This window comes from Sciurus vulgaris (assembly GCF_902686455.1).
Source record: "Sciurus vulgaris genome assembly, chromosome: 1".
In the NCBI taxonomy this organism is placed as follows: Eukaryota; Metazoa; Chordata; class Mammalia; order Rodentia; family Sciuridae; genus Sciurus; species Sciurus vulgaris.
Genome location: NC_136461.1, coordinates 28,439,730 through 28,460,926, shown reverse-complemented (window position 1 = coordinate 28,460,926; position 21,197 = coordinate 28,439,730). Strand labels below are relative to the sequence as shown.

Here is a 21,197-nt window from a genome sequence, read left to right as displayed (position 1 = left end):
ATAACAACTTTTTATTGTTCATAATCTAGGGTCAGCTAGGCTTTTGGTTAATTTGAGTCTTTTTTTCTGCCAACCTGGGCCAGGCTGACTGACCTTGGCTGAGTTTACTCATGCATCTATTCTGAATTGGAAGTGAGCTAGGGGAGGGGGTGAGGGCACATGATTTAGGGTGACCTCACCTAGAACAGTGTAGCTCTCTTCTGTGTATCTTTCACATCTCTCTATCAGGTTAACCCAAGCATCATCTCATGTCAACAACAGGTGTCCCAGAGAAAGTCAATCTGGACAGGTTGTTCTGAGGAAGGCAAAAGTACATGAGAGGATGTGGAAAACTATATCTTCTACCTGTACCACATTTACAAACATCACATTGGCCAAAGCAAGTCATGTGGTCAAGCACGGGGTTTAAAAAAGAGTTTACAAAGTTATAGGGCAAGGGGTCAGATACAGGGAGGTCATTAATTGTGACCATTGGCATATCAAATCTACCACAACAAGTGAGTCAACAAACATTTGAAACTGAATTCAGTGGGAACAAAACTTGCTGGTGGAGTAAGGCCTCTTATTCCTCCCGTCTTCTGGTCAGGACTGGCTCAAAGGCTGTAAAGCTGGTCTCATTGCTGTGACCAAAATACCTGACAAGAACAACCTAGTGGAAAAGTTTATTTTGGCTCACACTTTCAGAGGTTCAGTCCATGGTGGGCAGACTTCACTGCTCTGTGCCCAAGGTGAGGCAGAACATCATGGCAGAAGGGCCTGGTAGAGGAGTGCTAATCCATTCATGGTAGCCAAGAAGCAGAGAGAGCAAGGGAAAGGGGCCACACAGGAAAGATGGACCCTTCCAGGGCATGCTCCCAGTGATCCACCTCTACCAGTCATGTCCCACCTGCTAGTTAGCCCATTCAAACTAGAGTGAAATGATTAGTTACATCTCTCATAATCTAATCATTTCATCTGAATATTCCTGCATTAACAAAGGAACTTTTGGAGGACAGCTCGTATCCAAACCATAGCAGCAGAGTTGGACCCTCTGTGTCTCCATTTCGAGGGGCTACAAATAATCACCTGACACCCACTTTATACAGTTGGAGTGCCACTAAAATGCCATGTGGGGATCTGAAAGGAGTGGACTCCTCAGGGTTTTGCTCCTCTTCTTTATCTGTCCACTCTGGCAATCACATCCCTTCTCACCACCTCAGCCACTTTTCTTCTGCCCAAACACAGCTGAAGAGCTCCTCAGATACAGTGAATCCACAGGATAACGCCTTTAAATTGGAAATTGAGGGAGAAAAAGAGAAAAGTAACCCCCAAGGGACATTGAAGTAGACATCAGACCCCGAGAAGAGGTGCTACGGTCATTCTAAAAGATTCCTCCAAGATGTTCTGAGAGATATTCCACCACTATTTATATGCAATTACGGCTATTATACTACTATTTTATGGAATTACAGCTCCATACAAATAAATGGTTGTAAAATCTTTGTCTCTAACCTAAACTATTCTCCAGAGGTCCAAACCCATAAATCCAGTTCTTTATGCCTAGCTCCACTTGGATGTCCCATAAGTCATCACCATAAGAAATGAACATGTCCTCAGTCTCATCTCATCTGATCCTTTTCCTGTGCTGTCCATTCCCACCACCCACCCAGTCACCCAAGCCTGAAATCTGGATGTCACCCTTGACTCCTGTTTCTCCCTCACCAGTTCATTTCAATCCCATATCCCCATAGTTAACAAGCTTTTGTCACTTTGCCTAGGTATGCCATTTTTTCAGCTGGATATACTCCCTCGAACCACCCCCATTGCTTCATTGCTCCTTAAGCTTCAAACGTCAGCCCAGATGTATCTTTCTCAGAGGAATACGCTTTACACCCATTGTTTGGTTCCTGTCCTCTCCCATGCCCCCTTTTAAATACTTTCACATTGCCTTCTTCTTTGTCTATCTGTGTCTCCCCACTAGTCTATAAACTCCTTCAAAGCAGGAATCATGTCTTGATCTCCAGTATAGTTCCTGTACCTGGAAGTGCACTAATACAACAGTGAACATATAATAAAGTATTGTTTAATAAATGAATGAAAATTAGATGAGTCATAGAGGGTTAATTTGCATACCCCAGGGAAGTTTCCAATCTACTTACATTAAATCTTTTTGCAAGAAGTCAATAGTCACCTTTCAGATAGGAATCATATAAGTGAAGGGTTTTTTATTTAAATAAGGTACACTTGATAAACAGGGAGGCAATTAACTTGGAAATTCATTCCCTGTCCTCTGCTTATACAACAATCTCATTTCATGTTCAACACCAGGTTCCCAATGAGAAGTTCTAGAAATATTGATCAAAATTTAGATATTGATCTGCTTTCTAACTTCCCATTGCTTTATTATGAGGACATTACATAGGGAATGAAAATATGCATTGTGACCTTACATTTATAATGCTCTTTCTTTGTGATGTTTAATCTAAAAAGAGAGAGAGAAGCTGTCATCTTCAACTTCAAGGAACTTTTTGAGACATTTGAATGAGTCTCATCAGAAGACCTATCAGGATTATAGGAAGATTTTTGCTCATGAGAAAAACTTCTTCACTAATAAAAGCAGCATAATGGCATAAACTCTAAAATGGACAGAGAGAGACAGAGATGAACAAGAAAAAGAAGAACTGCCCAACAAATAAATTTGAAAGTGTAAAAGAGCAGTTTAGAAAGACATGGGAGATAGATTTAGGAGCAGATATTAGTTTAATGGAACTATCAGAACTGGAAATTTTTTAAAATTAAAAAAATATAATTCATTATATCAAAAATAGATTAAAGGGGCTGGGATTGTGGCTCAGTGGTAGAGTGCTTGCCTAGCATGTGTGGGGCACTGGGTTCAATTCTCAGCACCACATATAAATAAATGAATAGAATAAAATAAAGGTCTATCAACATCTAAAGAATATTTTTTAAAAATAGATTAAATAAATAATAATTCTATGCCTAGAGCCACATCATTGAAAGTCTGTAAAGTATAAAGGGAAAAAATCAAATAGTTAAAGCCACCAGAAGAAAAGACAGATAATTTGCAAAGGAGTGATAGTAGAGAGGACAAAATTTTCAGCAGCAACAATCAATGACAAGAAGACAGCAAAGTAATAGTTTCAAAGTGCTGAATGATAATCTTGAATTTTATATCTAGAAAAACTAGCATTCCAAATGAGGAAGAAAAAACTTTTAAAAGATTTATAAAAGACTATGAGTTTTCCAATTCATTAAAAAGAAAAACTATTAGGGACTTGCATTTTTATCTGTGATATATAAAGATAGAATTCCCATCCTTAAAACAATAATAAAAATGCTGAACAGGGCTGGGGATGTAGTTCAGTGGTGGAGAACTTGCCTAGCATGCCCAAGACTCTGGGATTGATCCCCAGCAATACATAATAAACAAACAATAACACACACATGCACATGCACACACTTGCACCAAAAGTAATAACTGAACAAAATGAAAATTAAAGACTTCTTGGCACCATTAGAGAATTGAGGTCAAAGGTCATCCATACCACAAAGTCTGGAAAGGTAGATAAATAGAAAATTATAGACAAGATCAGCTTACTTGGAACAGAAGCTTGTAGAGCCATAGACTGGTAGTAACTTGGATAATTGCTGGAGGTATAGACTAGTGCCTCAGAGTGGCAGCCCCAGTATCTTGTACTTGGATTGCTTTTGCCTCCAGGAACCCCATCAAATTGTCATGATGAAGACTCAAGAAAAAAAAGGGGGGGGAGACCCCACATTTCTGGTAGAGGTAAAAGAAAGATAACTATTTTGAAATACACCCAGAGCATTTTTTTTTTTTTTTAACAAAGGCCGGGTCATCACCAAAGGCCTTATCAGAGTTCAACCTGATGTGAGAGAAGAGAAGTCATTTAGCTCCAACCCTCTCTATACCTCCTGACTCACCTAAAGAGGGGAAAAAGCTAAGAAACATTTGGAAAGGTCATAGCTCAGGGATACAGGCCTAATAAAGGACTGAGACTTAAATTGTAAGATTGCATGACCCCTATACCTTCATAACCCTCACCTCAAACCTTACCACCACATTAACTAGGCTCCAGTACAAGATGGTGGATCATAGAGAGAACAGCTGCAAACACTCAGACTCTCAGGCTGTTTTAGTCAGTTTTTTATTGCTGTGACTAACAGACCCAACCAGCACAGCTGTAGGGGGGGAAAGGTTTATTTGGAGGCTTAGAGTTTCAGCAGTCTTAGTCCATAGAAGCCTGGCTTCATTCCTCAGGGCTGAAAGTGAGGCTGAACATCATGGCAGGAGAGTGTGGCGGAGATAAGCACCATGATCAGAAAGCAGAGAGAGACTTCGCTCTCCAGACACAAAATATATACCCCAGAGCCATGCCCCCATTGAACCACTCCCTCCAGGCACACCCCACCTGCCTCCAGTCACCACTCAGTTAATCCCATTAGGGATTAATTCACTGATTAGGTTAATACCATAACCCAATCATTTCTTTTCCAAACCTTGCATTGTACCACATGTGAATTTTGGGAGACACCTCACATCCAAACCATAACAAAGACCTTGTTAGGGAAATCCAAAGACAACGGGTAAAGTATAAAACAAAAACACAAGAAGAAATCAAAGACTCTGACACCTCCAGTTACAGCAACATTAAAAACAGCCCAAATCCTAGCCAGATGAACATAAAACCTCAGCTAAAGTCGCATCTGCCTCAGTTGCTCTTACTTGGTACATTGTGTCCTGCTTTCAACACAAAATCACAATATTATACTTCTACAATATTTTCTGAAAAGATAGCAATCATCAGAGAACAATCATTATAATTCAGATATGGCAGAAATTTTGTAATTCTCAGACAGAACAGAAAAAAGTAAACAACATAAATAGACAGGTAATAGAAGTAGAGAGATGAAACAAAATGTTGGGAAAAAAGATCATAACAGAAATGAAGTGTATCTTTCATGGGCATATGTAAAAATTGGACATGGCTAGGAAAAGAATCACTGAGATCAAAAATATGTCAATGGACATTTTCCAAAGTGAAATGCAAAGACACGAAAAGAATTAAAAAATAGAACAGAATATTTGAGACTAAACAACACACTGCTAAATAACCCTTGAGTCAAAGAAGCAATTTCAAGAGAATTTTTAAAATATTTTGAACTCAATGAAAATGAAAATACAACCTTTTAAAGTTTGTGGGATGTAGCAAAAGCAGTGCTTAGAGGGAAATTCATAGCACTGGATGCATATATTAGAAAACAAGAAAGATGTGAAATACAGTAATTTAAGCTTTCATCTTAGGGAAAAAAGACAAATTTAAGCTCAAAACATAATAAAAGAACAATTAGAGCACAAATCAGTGAAATGGAAAGGAGGAAAACAGAGAAATCAACAAACCAAGTGCTGCTTCTTTGAAAAGGTCAATAAAACTGATAAAGTTCTAGTCAGGTGAACCAAGAAAAAAAAAGAAAGGACACAACCTATCAATTGGGGAATGGATTATCTCAGGATTAGAAAGGAAAAAGGATTCGTCACTACTGATGCCCTGGACATCCAAATAAGGGAATATCATGAAAAATTCTGTGACCACAGATCTGATAACTTAGATGAAGTGGACAAATTTTTTTGACAAACATGAATGACCAAAACTCACAAAGGGGTACACAGATAATTCAAATAGGATTACTTATTAGAGAAATCATATAAATAATTAATATCCTTCCAAAAAGGAAAACACTAGTCTCAGGTGGTTTCACTGATTTTACTGAATATTTAAGAAATAAATGATGTTCATGGTTTACAATCTCTTCCAGAAAGGAGCAGCTGAGGGAACACTTCCTAATTCATTCTATGAAGCCAGCATTTACCCTAATACAAAAACTGGATAAAGACATTACAAGAAAGGAAAGATACAGATCAATGTCTTTCATGAACATGAAGCCAAATTCCTCAACAAAATATTAGCAAATTAAATCTGTCAATGTATATATGTATTCCAGCCAGGTATGATTTATTTCAAATGTATAAGGCTGAATCATTGAAAAATTTGAATTTAAGAATGGTATAATAGCACAAAAAATACTTAAATATAAACCTAAAAAAGATATATATATATATATATATATATATATATATATATATATATACACACACACACACACACACACACTACAAAATTCTGTGTAAGAAACCAAAGATCTAAATGAGTGGAGAGAGAGTTCATGGACAGCAAGATGCAAAGATGCTAAGATGTTCATTCTTCACAACTTGATTAATAGATGCAAAACAAGGTCCCAGAGAGCCTTCTTATGGATATCAACAAACTGATAGTAAAGTCTATGTGGAAAGGCAAAACTCAGAGGAGCTAATGTGTGAAGAAGAACCAATTTGGAGGACAGACACTACCCAAGTTCAAGACATGCTGTAAATGTAAATTCATCAAGACAACATGGTACTAACAAAGGAAGAGACACAGAGATTGATGGGAAGAAATAAACAGCCCAGAAATAAACCCGCAGAAATAGTTAGCTGATCTTTAACAAAAAAAAAGCAATGACAATTCAAGGGAGATGATGGTTTTTAAAATAAATGGTGCTAGAACAATTGGATTTCAAGTTGGAGGGGAGAAAAAAAAAAGGTCCAGCTTCAGACCTCACACCTTTCAGAAAATTTAACTCTAAATGGATTATAAACCTAATACAAAAATGCAATGCTATGAAATTTATAGAGGAAAAGAGACAAAATCTATGTGACATTGGGTCTGGTAATGAAATCTTTTTTTTTTTTTTTTTTTTTTTTTTATTGTTTAGGTTTTATTTCTCAAGAGACAGGTTCTTGCTATGTTGCCCAGGCTAGACTTGAACCCCTGGGCTCAAGCAATTTTTCTGCTACAGTCTCCTGAGTAGCTAAAACTACAGATGCATGCCACCATGCCTGGTGTGAAAATTTAGATACCGCACCAAAAGCACAACCTATGAAAGAAAAAAAACTGATATATGGAACATCATTAAAATTTTCTGCTCTGTGAATGATACTGTTAAGATAATCCAAATATAAGCCACCAATGTGGAGAGAATATTTTCAACATAACTATATACCCAAAATACACAACAACAACAAAACTTTTAAAACTTATCATTAAGCAAATAAAATTTTCAAAACGTATGAAAAGATATATCACTAAAGAAGATATGCAGAAGTCGGGTATGGTAGTACACATCTGTAATCCCAGCAATTTGGGAGACTGAGGCAGGAGCATCACAAGTTTGAGGCCAGCCTCAGCAACTTGGTGAGACCCTTACTTTGTGAAACCCTGTCTCAAAACAAAAAATAAAAAGGACTGGGGATGCAGGGCTGTCGCTCAGTGGTAAAGCATTCCTGGGTTCAATCACCAGTATAAAAAAATATATATATATATATATATATATTTTTACATATATTTACAAAATATATATATATTACATACATATATATGTAAATGAAAAATAAGCATATGAAAATATGTTTAATGTCATTTGTCATCAGATAATTTCAAAACAAAAATGGGATGCCACCTTATACCTGCCACAATGGATAAAATGGATATTTTGGACATTGTGGAACAACAGAAACTCAAACATTGGTGATGGTGGGAATGCAAAATAGTACAGTCACTTTGGGAGACAGTTTGATAGTGACTTGCAAAGGTAAATATAGCTTTATCATGCAATCCAGCAATTGCACCCCTATGGATTTAACTCCATTGATTTGAAAATGTATGTTCACACAAAAACCTGCACAGAAGTATTTATAGAACTTTTCTTTGTAATCTCCAAAAACTGGAACCAAGATGTCAATAGGTGAATGGAAAAACAAATTGTGGTACATCCATACAATGGAGTATTATATGGCAATAAAAAATACATATATATAAGCTTTTATGTCACAGGAAAATTTGAATGCACGTTGCTAAATGAAAGAATACAATATAAAAAATTACATAGTTATGATTCTAATCTCATGACATTCTGGAAAAGGCAAAACTAAAGATACAATAAAATGATTACTCTTTGCCAGGAATTTGAGAGCAGAGGGGAGCAATGAATAGGTGAAGCATGGGGCATTTGCTAGAGCAGTAAAACTGTACTGAATAAGACTGTAATGACAAATACATTACAATATACATTTGTCAAACCCACGGAACTTTACAATATGAAGAGTAAAACTTTATGCAAAATTTTTTTAAAAAATCAATTAGGAGGTGAGGATCTCAAGAAGGAATGAAGACAATAACAAGAGAATCTAACAGCATTGCAAATGTTTGAAACAACCTCACTAAAGGAGGTGGAGGAACAAAGGGTTGCCCTAAGTACCTTTGAAAATTAAGAGAGTCTTGTAAAACTAAAGACCAAAGAAACTGCACTTAAGTACTCCCAACTGGTAAAGTTAGTGCTTCTCACAGAGGTGTAGGTCAATAATTTGACACCACTATGCATGTGTATTAGAACTAAGTAAATGGATGGTTAATGCTGGGAGCCAGGTTTCTCACCAATGGGATGAGAATTTACAAATAAAGAGAAGAGGCCAGAATAACCTCAAGATTAGAGTCAGAAAAATCATCATGAACTCAGTTACTTCAATACAGATACAAATGGTCAGTTATAGAAATACTTATAGATATGTTGCAATGGCTAATGTCATGTGTCAACTTGATTGGGGACTGGGATGCCCAGATATTTAGCAAGATATATTGCTGGTGTGACTGTGAGAATGTTTCTGGGCGAGATTAACAGTTTGAGTCAGTAGAGTGAATAGAGTTGACTGCCCTCTTCAGCGTGTATAGACTTCATCTGATCTATTGAAAGCCCGAATAGAATAAAAGCCTGAATGTTATAGTTTGGATCTGGAATGTTCCCCAAAGTCTCACATGTTGAAGGCTTGGTCCCCAGTGCAGCAAGATTCAGAGGTGGGGCGTTGAGAAATTGATTGGATCATGAGGGTCTTGACCTCTTCAGTGGATTGATGTATGTATCCTGTTAGTTCTGTTTCTCAGGAGAACCGACTAACAGATGGATTAGTATAAAACCATCAGCTGAGAGGGAATGATGTCTCAATAGCAATGAGCACACCTAATGTCCAGATCTGGGTACCTAACACCCTCCTCCAGTACAAGGAGGCAGAGATCTCTAAAGAAATGGCTGATTCTCGGACTGGGGCAGGAAATATCCAAGACAATCCCGGGGCTTCTTGTAGGGCTACAAAGTAAGAAAGTGCTGTCAACAATATGGGGGTGTATCAAAGGAACACAAAGGCCAATAGGAAGAACTCTCCCAAAGACTACAACTGGAACACTGAACAACAGGGTAAATAAGGTGGTATTGGATTACAATCCAAGTAAAATAATATTCATGAGCCCATATTGGCATAAATAAATGACTAAATAAATTAATGAATGATTATCAGAGACAAATCTTCCATGCAACAGAATTTTAAATAATGCAGGTAGAGATTCCACCCTCAAGGAAGGAGAGCAAAACTTCCCACTCTTTAAGTGTGGGCTGCACACAGCATCCTCCTTCCAAACAGACCTGTGGAAGGGGCGGGGAGAGTAACTCTGCAGTGGAGAAACCTGACAGACACTACCACCACTAGGCGACCAAGGCCAAGATCAACAGTCACAAATCATGCCGATGTAGGCCACATGCCCTTGTTCAGATGTAATAAAAATGGCACTTTATCTCTGCAGTCTTCCTCCCCATAACCATAACCCCAGTCTTCTCATGAGAAAAACATCAAATTTCTATCATGGAGCATTCAACAAAATAATTAACCAGTACTCTTTTAACGGTCAGGGTCCTCAAAAACCTGGAAAGTCTAAGAAAAAGACGAGGACAAGAGAAGCCCAAGGAGATGTGATGGTTAAGTGTGACGTGGTGTGCTGGAACAGAAAAAGGACATTGAGTCTGAGCAAAGTGTGACTTTAGTTACTCGTGCCTCAATCCTGGCTCCCTGATCACAACACGGTATCGTCCTAGGTGAGACAGTAATCATGGAGGAAACGATACAGATGTCAGGAAATCTTTGTGCTATCTCAACTTTTTCTCTAGATCTAAACCATAATGTCTGTTTAAAAAAACAAAAATGAAAGAGATGTACTAAAGGATATTCTTCAGCAAGAAAAAAAAGGTAATTTAGAGGGAAGCTAAGAAGATATGAAATAAAATACATCAGTAAATTTAATTACCTATTAACTGAAAAAGAGGCATTTTTTTTTAAAATACGAGGTAAAACTGATTGGAAATGACAATAACTCCCTGGGAATAGTATTCAATAAGGAGTGGTTAGAAAGGGTTAAAGTCCACATCACGTTTGGGAAGAGGACAGAAATATTGAATGACTTTTAAATCTGTTAGAAAAAAATTGCACTTAAGTGTATACATGTAGTAAAGTATGAAACACTGCAGAATAACCAGGATAAAACTAAAAATACACAGTCTATTGTCCAAATTGCCATGGGGCATGGTCTGGGGGTGTGGTGGAATGCAGAAACTCTTCGATTCAGCAAACGGCAAGCAAAGGGGAACGTGAAGCAAAGAGCAGAAAATAGAACAGGGTTGTAAAACAGACACGTGCGGACACACGGTCACATCAACGCTGCAGGAGACACACTGTGCACATCTTCAAAGCTCTTGGCCTCGCCCGTCCCCCCCACCCACACCCACTCACTCTTGCTGGTCCACAGCCACTGCCAGGTGACAGTCTGCTCTGTGGGTGTCTGTGGCGAGGGGCCCCTGCCCATTGTCTCTTCCTCCTCCCACTCTGCTGGCACTTCCTACCGCAGCGAATGGACCCGATTACTCAAGCTGAAGTTCAGAGGAGTTGAATCCCCAAGAGGCAAATGTTGACTAACCAGACAGGAGATGGGAAGGAGCAGGCAGATCAGCCCTTCTCCTTCCTCCCCTTCCTTTCAAGGGTCTCGGGGCCTCTGTATGTTTGCACAGCAGCTGTGGAGATGGACCAGAGGCTGAGACCAGCTGTCAAGGATCAGCACTTCCTCATGGTTTCACAGTCCCCTCCTTTCTCTCTCTCTCTCTCTCTCTCTCTCTCTCTCTCTCTCTCAATGCTCTGGAATTACTTCAGGCTCTGCTTTTAAGACAAATGAAGAAGAACAGCCATGAAAAAAAAAAGCTGAGTCCACCTACCAAAACAGGTTATAGAATTAGATTTCAATTCAGGAAAAATGTAAGAGACACATCTAAAATGAAATTATTTAGAAATGTGGAAAAGAAAGCACACCCTGCAATTACTAACAACAACAACAATAACAAGTGTTGCAATATCAGTATTAGGCAAACTAAAATTTAAGGTGTAACTCATTACATAACACAATATATTTGTGTAGATAAATAATTTATAGCAATATATTTCATATTACATAGACTATGGATTACATATACATATACAATCTGAAGAAATATAATAATAATGAACCTACATGCACCTGACAGATATACAATACAGAAACAGGCAGAATTAGAAAGAAAAAATAGCCAACATAGAAGCATAAAGGAGATTTTTAACAGACTCCTTTTAGAAACAAGTAGACAAAATATCAGGGTATAGAAAATTTGAGCTACTAAATCAACACTTTTGTTAATAAAAGCATATAGAGCTTTCAACTAATAGAGAAAATACACTATTTTCTAGTTCATATGAATCCTTTACCAAAGTTGAGAAATATAATCATAAGACACAAAGGTAATCTCAAAAAACAATCAATACCATGTAGACCATTTTTTTTTTCTTGTTGAAATAAAACAAAAATGCAACTATAAAAGTGGCCAGTGAAGTAGAGGAGAGGGAGCATGGGGGGATGGTGGGAGAGAAAGAGGAAGTACTGGGAACAACACTAACCAAGTTGTACTATTCTATTGTGTGCAGGTAAAGTCGGCAGCAAGACTCCCTCAATCAGGTGTCATTAAAATGCACCAATAGAAAAGTTAATTCAAAACCAATAAAGCAAACGTGTTGGAAACTTAAAAATGTATTCCTACATAATTCATTGTAAAACAGTACATCACCTTAGAAATTACAAAATATTAAGCATAGACTACAGTTGAAGTTTGCTTGTTAAAACCACGTAACTAGAAGAGTACTTGTAAGAAAAAGCAGAGCTGCAAATGCAATAACTAAAGTAAAATTAGAAAATAAATGAGTTGCGTTTAACTCAAAAACCAATAAAAAAAAATCATAGGGCAAACAGAAACAAAATAGAAGAAAGGAAATATTAAAATTAGGAGTAGGGAGCCTGGCACAGTAATTCCAGCAACTCAGGAGGCTGGGAGAAGTAGGAGGATCCCAAGTTCAAGGTGAGCCTCAGCAACTTAGCAAGGCCTGGGACAAGTTAGAAAGACCCTGTCTCAAAACAAAAACAAAAACAAAAAGCCTAAAAATCAAAATAAGAAGGGTTAGGGATATAGCTCAGTGGTAAAGCAACCCTGGGTTCAATCCCCAGTACCACAAAATAAACAATTAAATAAATGAATAAAATTAAGAGTAGGAATTAATGAAATAGAAAATGAGAAAATAATAGAAAGGGTCAACTAAGACAAAAGTTATTCTCTTTTAACCCAACCATTATGTATAACTATAATGCACTAATAAAAACATACAAAATAAAATGAAAATTTAAAAAATTACAAAAAACTTTAAAAAGCAGACTTTCAACAAGACTAAACAGAGGAAGAAAGAAAAAGGGCATAAACCCTCACAATCGGGAATACAGAAGGGACTATAACTCAGGGACTTTAAAAATCATGGTAGAATATGATCAGCATTATATTCTTAAAATTGAAAACCTAAAGAAATTTTGTACTTCCAGCAAACTAAAATTACCAAAATTGGCTCAACATGAAATAGACACCTGAATAAGTCAAGCCATTAAAGAAAGAAATTGATAAGCAAGAGTAAATCCTCCTCAATATAAATATGCACCCTTGGGGGGAAACTTGGTATGTGAACTCGGTGATGTCACCAACCCACAGGGAAAGAATAACATCTTCAATAAATGGCATTGCAATGACTGGGCATCCTATTGCAAATAATAAAACTGGATGCTTGTGTTTTTCATCATACACAAAAATTAATTCCAGATAGACGAAAGCTCTGACTAGAAAAGGTAAAACTTTAAAACATTTAGGGGGGAAAGCGGGAAAATATCTTCAGGGGACAGAAGGATTTCTCAAGACACTGTAAGAAAAAAGACATCGCTAAATTTGATTTTTAATTTAAAACTCTGCTCCACAATAGCTACCACAAGCAGAGAAAGACAAGCCGCAACAGCGCCCTGGGAGGCTGGCTGGCATCCTCTACTGGGGCGGAGGTATGCATACCTTACCAGGAGGCGCGCCTCTCCCGCCTCTGGTCCTGGAGAAGCTCACCCACACGTGGGCCAGGAGAGTGCACCAGAGTGTTCATCGTGATGTTGCTTGAAGTGTTCAAAAACTGGAGGGAAAGGCACCAAATCAGCAGTAGGAGAGATAAATAAATCCTGGAACGTTCCTTTGCTAAAGTACCATCAGCTGCAAAAATGAGGAGCAAGAGCTGCTGGTCACCACAAGGCGCCGCGTAGCATCTTGCAGACAGGCCGAATCACAGGCTCAAACTGGAAAAAAAAAAAAAAAAAAAAAGGTGATTCCGCCTCTGTCAAGTCGAAAAGCGGTCAAAATAACCCACAGTGTCTTGGGATGCCTACACAAGGGGCGAACTGCGTAGAAGAGCAAGAATGTGATCAGCAAAAACCAGGACAGTGGCTACATCCACTGCAAAGGACCTGTAAATAGGATGAGAAAGGGCACAGGAGGGGTTTCTGGGACAGGCACCTTCCTACCTTTGTAGTTCATGATCATCCCCACGAGTGTTCACTCTGTAATTATACAAAACATTTATGTCTTAAGTTTTGTTTTTGTTTTATTGTTCTATTGTTCACTTAGCCACTGAACCACATTCCCAGCCCTTTTTATTTTTATTTTGAGACACAGTCTTGCTAAATTGCTTAGGGCTTCACTAAATTACTGAGGTTGGCCTTGAACTTGTGATCCTCCTGCCTCAATCTTCTGAGCCCCTGGGATGACAGGTGTGCACCACCACGCCAGACTCTTTTCTGAATGTATGTTTCTTTCACTGTTTTACAAAGTGGGAAAAGAAAGACAGGTCTTTTGAAGAATATTTTAGAAGATGCATATGACCGATAAATGATAAATATTAAGAATCAGTATTTTTTAAAATCTTCAAATCAATAAGAAAAAGAGAGCTGGGTGCAATGGCACATGACTATAATCCCAACTGACTATAATTTGGAGGTTGAGGCAGGAGGATTGCAAATTCAAGGCCATCCTCAGCAACTTAGTGAGACCCTGTCTCAAAATAAAAATAAAAAAGGGTATAGCTCAGTGGTAGAACACCTGTAGGTTCAATCCCCAGTACTGCAAAAAAAAAAAAGGAGGAGGAGGAGAAGAAGAAGAAGAAGAAGAGAAGGAGAGGAAGAATAAGAAAAAGAGGGCGAAAGACATAAACTGTATAGTAAATACACACACACATGATTCTTGGTCTCACTAGTAAATTGAGGAAATCAAATTAAAACAATGATGGAATTACCATTTTATACCCATCAGACCAGCAAATACTAAAAGCCTGGCAACACCAGATATTGGCGCAAATACAGAAAACCAGATCTCTAATTATATTTCCCAGAGTGTGCCTGGGGAGCAATTTGGCTATATTTAACAACATCAAAAAAAAAAAAAAAAACATATTCTGTGGCCAGTGAGGTCACACTGGCTGGGAAAAGGGTCTTTTATAAGAATATTTATCTGTGCCATTGTTTGTAGCAGCTGAAAGTTTTAGAAACTTTCATGTTTCTAAACAAAAGAGGGAATAAATAAGTCGTAGTACCATGACACAGTGCAGTGTCATTGTGAGCTAGAGCTCTAAGTATCAAAACAGAAAAGCAAATTATAGAATATGCATAGTAAGGCGCCATTTATATAAACTTTGAAAACATGCAGAACAACACCACATATTGTTTACGATACATACATATGTAGCAATAGTACAAAAATATGCATGAGAATGAGAAACACTGAATTTAGGGTGGTATTTGCCACAGGAGAGTGAGCGAAAAGAATGGGATCAATGTGGAGCATCCGCGCTTCAATTATTTCAGAAATTTTTTACTCCTCTTTAAAAGAACTGAAGCAAAAAGGAAAAGAAAATCTATCATGTTAATTCAGCAGATTAACAAATTAAAGTAGAAAAATCAAGTGAGCATCTCAATAGATTTAGAAAAAACATTTGATGAAATTCAGGAATACTGAGATTTTTTTCCCTTAAACTAGGAAGAGAATGTTAATGTTTGGTAGATAAGAAGTATCTACCAAAATCCAAGGGCAGATATCATAAATAATAGTGAAATGTGGGAAGTCTTTCCTAGTCAAGAGCACCCTAGGCTGTCCCAAGGTCCTGGCAACATAACAAGAGAGAGAGGTGAGGGGGACAGGAGGGAGGGGGGATAAATTTAAGCAACACTGAGATAATTTTTCATGCTTATCAGATTGGCAAAAATTAAAATGACTGATAACATCACGTATTTTGGAGGCTGGGAATAATCAGTACTTCCACTGCTAGTGAGGCTGCAAATGGTAGGCTACTTTGAAAGGTAAATTGTTATTATCGGGTAAAGTTAAAGATGTGCACGTCAGGTGAGCCAGCAATTCCAGTTTTAGATACCGTAACAGAGAAAAATTAAGAAGTAATGGAAATGTCCATAAAGAGAGAACAAGTAAATCAAGTGCAGTTCATCCCAACAATAAACTACTAAATTGCTCTTGGAATAAACGAACTAAAATTTGGGGCATCGACGTGGTTGAAGTCTTTACAAGATAACATTAAATGAAAGGTGTCACAGTGCTGTTCTACTGAGGTTTGTTTTAAGTACACAAAAAGCATACTCTATTTTTTATGATTACACATGTTTGCATCAAATATGTAAAAACTGGTAAGGAGTAATTTTAAAAACTTAATGCTAATAGTTATCTTTTAGAGGAGGGAAATCATGGGGCATGGGGGTGTTAGCTGTGTTTGTGATTTGTCCTCCTTAGGGAAAAAAGAGAGGGTTACAAAAGATTAACTTTTTTTTTTTTTGTATTGAGGATTGAACCCAGGAGTGCTTAACCACTGGGCCACTTCCCCAGCCCTTTTTAAAATATTTTATTTAGAGACAAGGTCTCACTGAGTTGCTAAGTGCCTCCCTAAATTACTGAGGCTGGCTTTGAACTCTCAATCCTCCTACCTCAGCCTCCTGGGCCGCTGGGATTACAGGCATGTGCCACCTCACCCAGCTAAAAGATTAACAATTTAAATCTGGATGATAAAATAGGAGTTTTCACTGCATTATTTTTACCTTCTTTTGCACACGTTTGAAACATTTCATTGTTAAAATGATTAATTTTTTAAAGTAAATAAAAGATCATGGTGCAATGGAATCTCAGACTTGGAAGAAAACTTAGAAGTCACCTGATCTGGCTGTGCCAGTTTCCAGGAGTCTGCCAACCTTGACTGCCACGCCCCTGGTGATGGGAAGCTCACCATCCTCCAAGCTGCTTCTCTTGTCAGGTTGGCCCGCCAAAACTGTCATCCCCATTCTAAGGGACAATCTGCCTCCTTTTATTTTCCCAGACCCCGGCACCAGGGTTGGACCCCGGCACCAGGGTTGTCGCAGCTTTGCCCTCCCGTCGCTGACTGGGAGTCTGGAGCCTTGGACTCTTGCCCCTATTCTGCCATGACCTCCTGGGTAAAACTTTCCAGTATCTTGCTATTATTTCTTATGTAGAAATGACATGATTTGAACGATCACTCACGGTTCTAAACTAAAAGAATTCCATGAGAAAAATGTATTTTCGAAACTGGCTCAGCAAAACATTTTGTAAAAGCGTAACTATTTTATTTAGTAAAACCTACCTCTTTCAAAGCATGCATATTTCTTAAAACAAGGCTTCGCCTTCTGTTTTAAAGCTTACCTGGTGAGGCAGCTCCTTTCAGGAAAACAGGAAATGCAATGCACAAGCAGACAAGGAGAATGCAGGGCTGGGGCAGCACAGGGGACCTGCTGGAAGACAAGAGAGAGGAACCTTCCTGGAGCCCCAAGCCTGAGGCTGGCCTCCTAGGGAAAATTGGGGAAGGAACTCCTTTCTCCCGCTCCTCCTTCACATTCAAACAATTCTGTAAGAAAAAAAAAAAAAAACTGTAAAAATTTTTTTCTGTTAAAAAAAAATAGTCACTGCTGTGTCTCTGAAGCAGATGTACATCTTCTGCAAGACCACAAGCCCCTCTTTCCACGGGCTCCTCATTATATTCTAACAGCACTAAAAATGTTTACTTAAACTCTCACATCCTGTTTACTGTGTGTCAGGCACCCTTCTAGACACTCTACATTTGCTGACTGTAAGGAATCCCACAGAACCACGCCGGACACGGGAAATCACATAAGGGAGTTTATTTTTTTAATTTTTTTTTTCAGTGCTGGGGATTGAACCCAGGGCCTTGTGCTTGTGAGGCAGGCACTTTACCAACTGAGCTATACCCCCAGCCCATAAGGGGGTTTATTAAGCAAACAGAGTGTCTCCCTGCAGGGTAAGAGAGAAAATGAGAGGAAAAGAGAAAGGAAAGGGAAAGGGTGCACGCTAGAGAGAATGGAAAGCCAGGAGGATAGAGAAAAGTGAGGAGGACAGACAGAAGGATGAGAAAAGATGCAGGGAAGCTACAGTAAACAGTTGAATTCCACCGGGCTAACAGGGGACCAATATCGGAGAAGGATAGTTGCAAGCTGACTGATGAACCAATAGCGAGCTAGGATGTTCACAGACTGACAAGTGGTTGGGAGGCGGGGAAAATGGCTGCACCTGAAAGGGCGGGGAGCAGCTTTATACATTACACTGACTTTGATAGAAAAGTGATTGTTACGAATCTTCACTTTATAGATGAGAACACTAAGGCAGAGAGAGGTTGAGTCACTGACCCAAGCTCACACAGTTAGTTGTTTTTTTTTTTTTTAATATATATATTTTTTAGTTGTATGTGGACACAAGACCTTTGTTTTTTATTTTTATTTTTTATGTGGCACTGAGGATTGAACCCAGAGCTCATGCATCCTAGGGGAGCGCTCTACCACTGAGCCACAACCCCAGCCCCAACACAGATAGTTTTTAGCAGAGCTGGAGTTTGAATTCGGACAATCTGGTTCGAGAGTAGGTGCTTCCCCCCAGCCACACACACACACACACACACACACACACACACACACACACACTCTACTGTGCTAGGCTCCAAATCAGAGTTCAAGTTATTTATGCATGTGTCTTATCACCCCCACTAATTGATCTGTTTTATAAGCTGCTTTTCCTTGCTTGACACCTTATCACGTACATCTTCCCATGCCATTAAATATTATACTCCACAACATGCCATTAAATATTATACTCCACAACATTTTTTTTCTAATGACTGCCTAGTCATCCACTGTGGTATGTAAGCAGCCTGATTGTCAGACATTTAAGTTTCTTTTGCTTTTTTACTCCCCTTAACAATGTTTTGGTAAATACACTTATAATTAAATCTCTGCATACATCCTTGTCTGTTTCTTTAGGATCTGTTCCAGAAGGAACTGCTGGATCAAAGCATGTGAGAACTTTTAAAGCTTCTGATACATATTGCCAAATTACCCCTGGAAAGACTCAGTTGAATGAGAGAACCTGCTCCCGGGGTCCTGGCCAATTCCACCGCAATCGCACAAAAGGAAGTCAAGGGCAGAAAGGCCCACCGTAATTTTTATTTGTTTCTGAGTTTATGAGTAAGGTAGGACTTTTCTGTTTATTGTGTTTCTTCTTTTTGTGACTATCTTTTGTTCATTATTGAAATCAGTATACTCTTTTCTTTTTTGCTTGATAGAAGAAAGAGAGAGAGAGAAAGAAACGCTTAGAAGATAAGGTTCTATATCTTGTCCCTCCTCTGTGGATAGAAATAGGAGCTAAGAAGGATGTAACATTTGCAGGCTTTTCTTAGAAGCTTTAGCAAAAATAAACTTCAGCAGAGCCCCTGCCTCTACCAGCTTCCAGGAGGTGAATGGAAAACAGGCCCACAACCACTCTCCCCTGCCTGGCAGGCTTTGTAATGGAAATACGTCCAGAAGCAGGGGTCAGACCACCTGGCGACCTGGAGTTAGGTGTTTGACTACTCCCTTGCTCCATTTTTCCATGTGAAAAATAGGAATAACAATGATAAGACTTTCTTTGGCTGCTGTGAAACTCAGCTAAGCTTATGTTGCAATTATTATTATTGTTTTTATTATTATTACTTTGTTCAGCTACTCTGTTTCTCCCATTCTTCTGTAATTGATCCTGAAGGAGGATTTTCTTTCATATATATATATATTTTCTTTCATATATATATATATATACACACACACACACACTAAAATCATAACAGACTGCGAGAAAGACCATAAAGTGGTATCTCTTCTGTGCCCCTTTGAAATATCTCAGTGTCCCTGTTACTCCAGCTGCTGCTGAGCAACTAGCTCTGCACAGACTTTGGCTGACTTCTTGCAGGTGAAACCTGACTGAGCCAGGTCTGAGGTGAAACCTCAGGGAGAGATATCAGAGGGAACCCTGCAGGGAGTGCACAACCTGGGAGAGAAGGTAATCAACACCTGTGGGGCTCCATTTCATTCCCAGGCAGACAACCCAAAGACTCCTTCCTTAAGGTCTTGAATGATGACCAACTCAGTAACCTCTTCCTGCATTAGCTGTCCCTCTGTCCCCTCTTCAGCTTCCTGGATCCTCACACTTGCCCCCTACCACCATTTTCCAAAGGCCTTGCCTTCAGGAACATCAGGCTAAGAGAGGTCCTAAAAGAGGCACAGCTAAGGGGTCGTGGAATTTCAGACAATCCAGGTAGGTTCCCTGGAAAAAGTGGCACTTAGGTGGTGCCTTGAAGCCTGGCTATGTATTGATAGGAAGAAAAGCAAGGTCTTCGATGTAGAAATTCTCATGGCACAAATGGGGGAAGCGGACCTTAGACTCTGAAGCATTCAGAAGACAGTGGAGAGAGAGAAGCAAGAGTGGGACCAGGAAGGGCCTTGGATGCTAGAGAAGGAGCGTGGAGTTCCCCTGAAGGCAGCAAGAGCAGCGAGGCCAGATCTGAGTTGTAAAGCAACCTTACCGCTGCAGTGCGGGAGGCTAGAACCCAGGTAGAAGTGAGCATCGACCAAATCTGAACTCAAGAGAGGAGTGCACCAGCCCAGAGGTTCCTGGGCAGTTCTGCTGAAAGAGGAGGACTGAACCATGGCCAGGCAGGGGAGATGGAAAGCAGACCGGGAAGCAGGTTCACTGGCCACTGGTTACCAACTTGTCTGAGACTGTTGAGACAGAACACCCCCATCCACAAGTTACACAAAGCAGGTTTTTTTATTATTACTAATATGCAGCAAGGGACAAGAGGAGCCCCAAGACTCCGTGGGAGCCAAAGGATCGGGAAAGCTGCCCAGGGCAGATATGCATGCCCCTCACACTGCAGCTGAGGGGCTTGAAACTCCACCCGGAGTTTTATACCCAGCCCATGTGACTCACCAGGCTAAAGAACTGAGGGCCACCCTGTTCCTAGAGAAGGTGACGGGGACAGTCCAGGCTCTTCTAGCCAATGCCTCCCTGCTTCAGCATGTTACCTTCTCATACATCCTACAGTTATTCTGGAGAACAATTAAGGAAGAAGAACTGGGTTGGTCCAAGGCCACCCCAAGAACTAGCTTGCAGGAACAAATGGCAAAGCTAGAGGTGGTGTCTGTAGGATTTCATGAAACCAGGGTGGAGGTGAGACTAACACTCTATAAATATACATTGTCTAAGGTCGTTATTTGTCTATTTTAATTAAGAAGCTTTTTATTGAATAATGCCATTTCTACCCATGAGCAAAGGATTTTTATGTTTCCCAATGATACTAGGCTCAGTCCAACTAATCTAATAAATGGATGCTTTTAATGATGATGTGAACTGATTCACAAATTATTCTCTGCAGCTGGATCATGGGCTCCTGCGAAATGCTGGGTCCAGGAAGCTGCACAGACATGGTATGATGTCCATGT

The 21,197-nt window shown here is 39.3% G+C and overlaps 1 long non-coding RNA gene across 3 annotated transcripts in view; it reads right to left on the bottom strand.

Moving 5' to 3' along the window:
- Nucleotides 1–11,099: 11,099 nt before the first annotated feature.
- LOC306645822 overlaps nt 11,100–21,197 on the bottom strand; it is a 59,460-nt gene continuing 49,362 nt past the window's right edge. For 2 of the 3 annotated variants that reach the window (XR_013759736.1, XR_013759738.1), the window contains 3 exons: nt 17,080–17,165; nt 13,396–13,928; nt 11,100–11,146 (listed from right to left, as the gene is read on the bottom strand). This is a non-coding gene — a long non-coding RNA (uncharacterized lncRNA). The remainder of the gene's footprint in view (nt 11,147–13,395; nt 13,929–17,079; nt 17,166–21,197) is intronic. The other variant, XR_013759737.1, reaches the window with a different exon arrangement.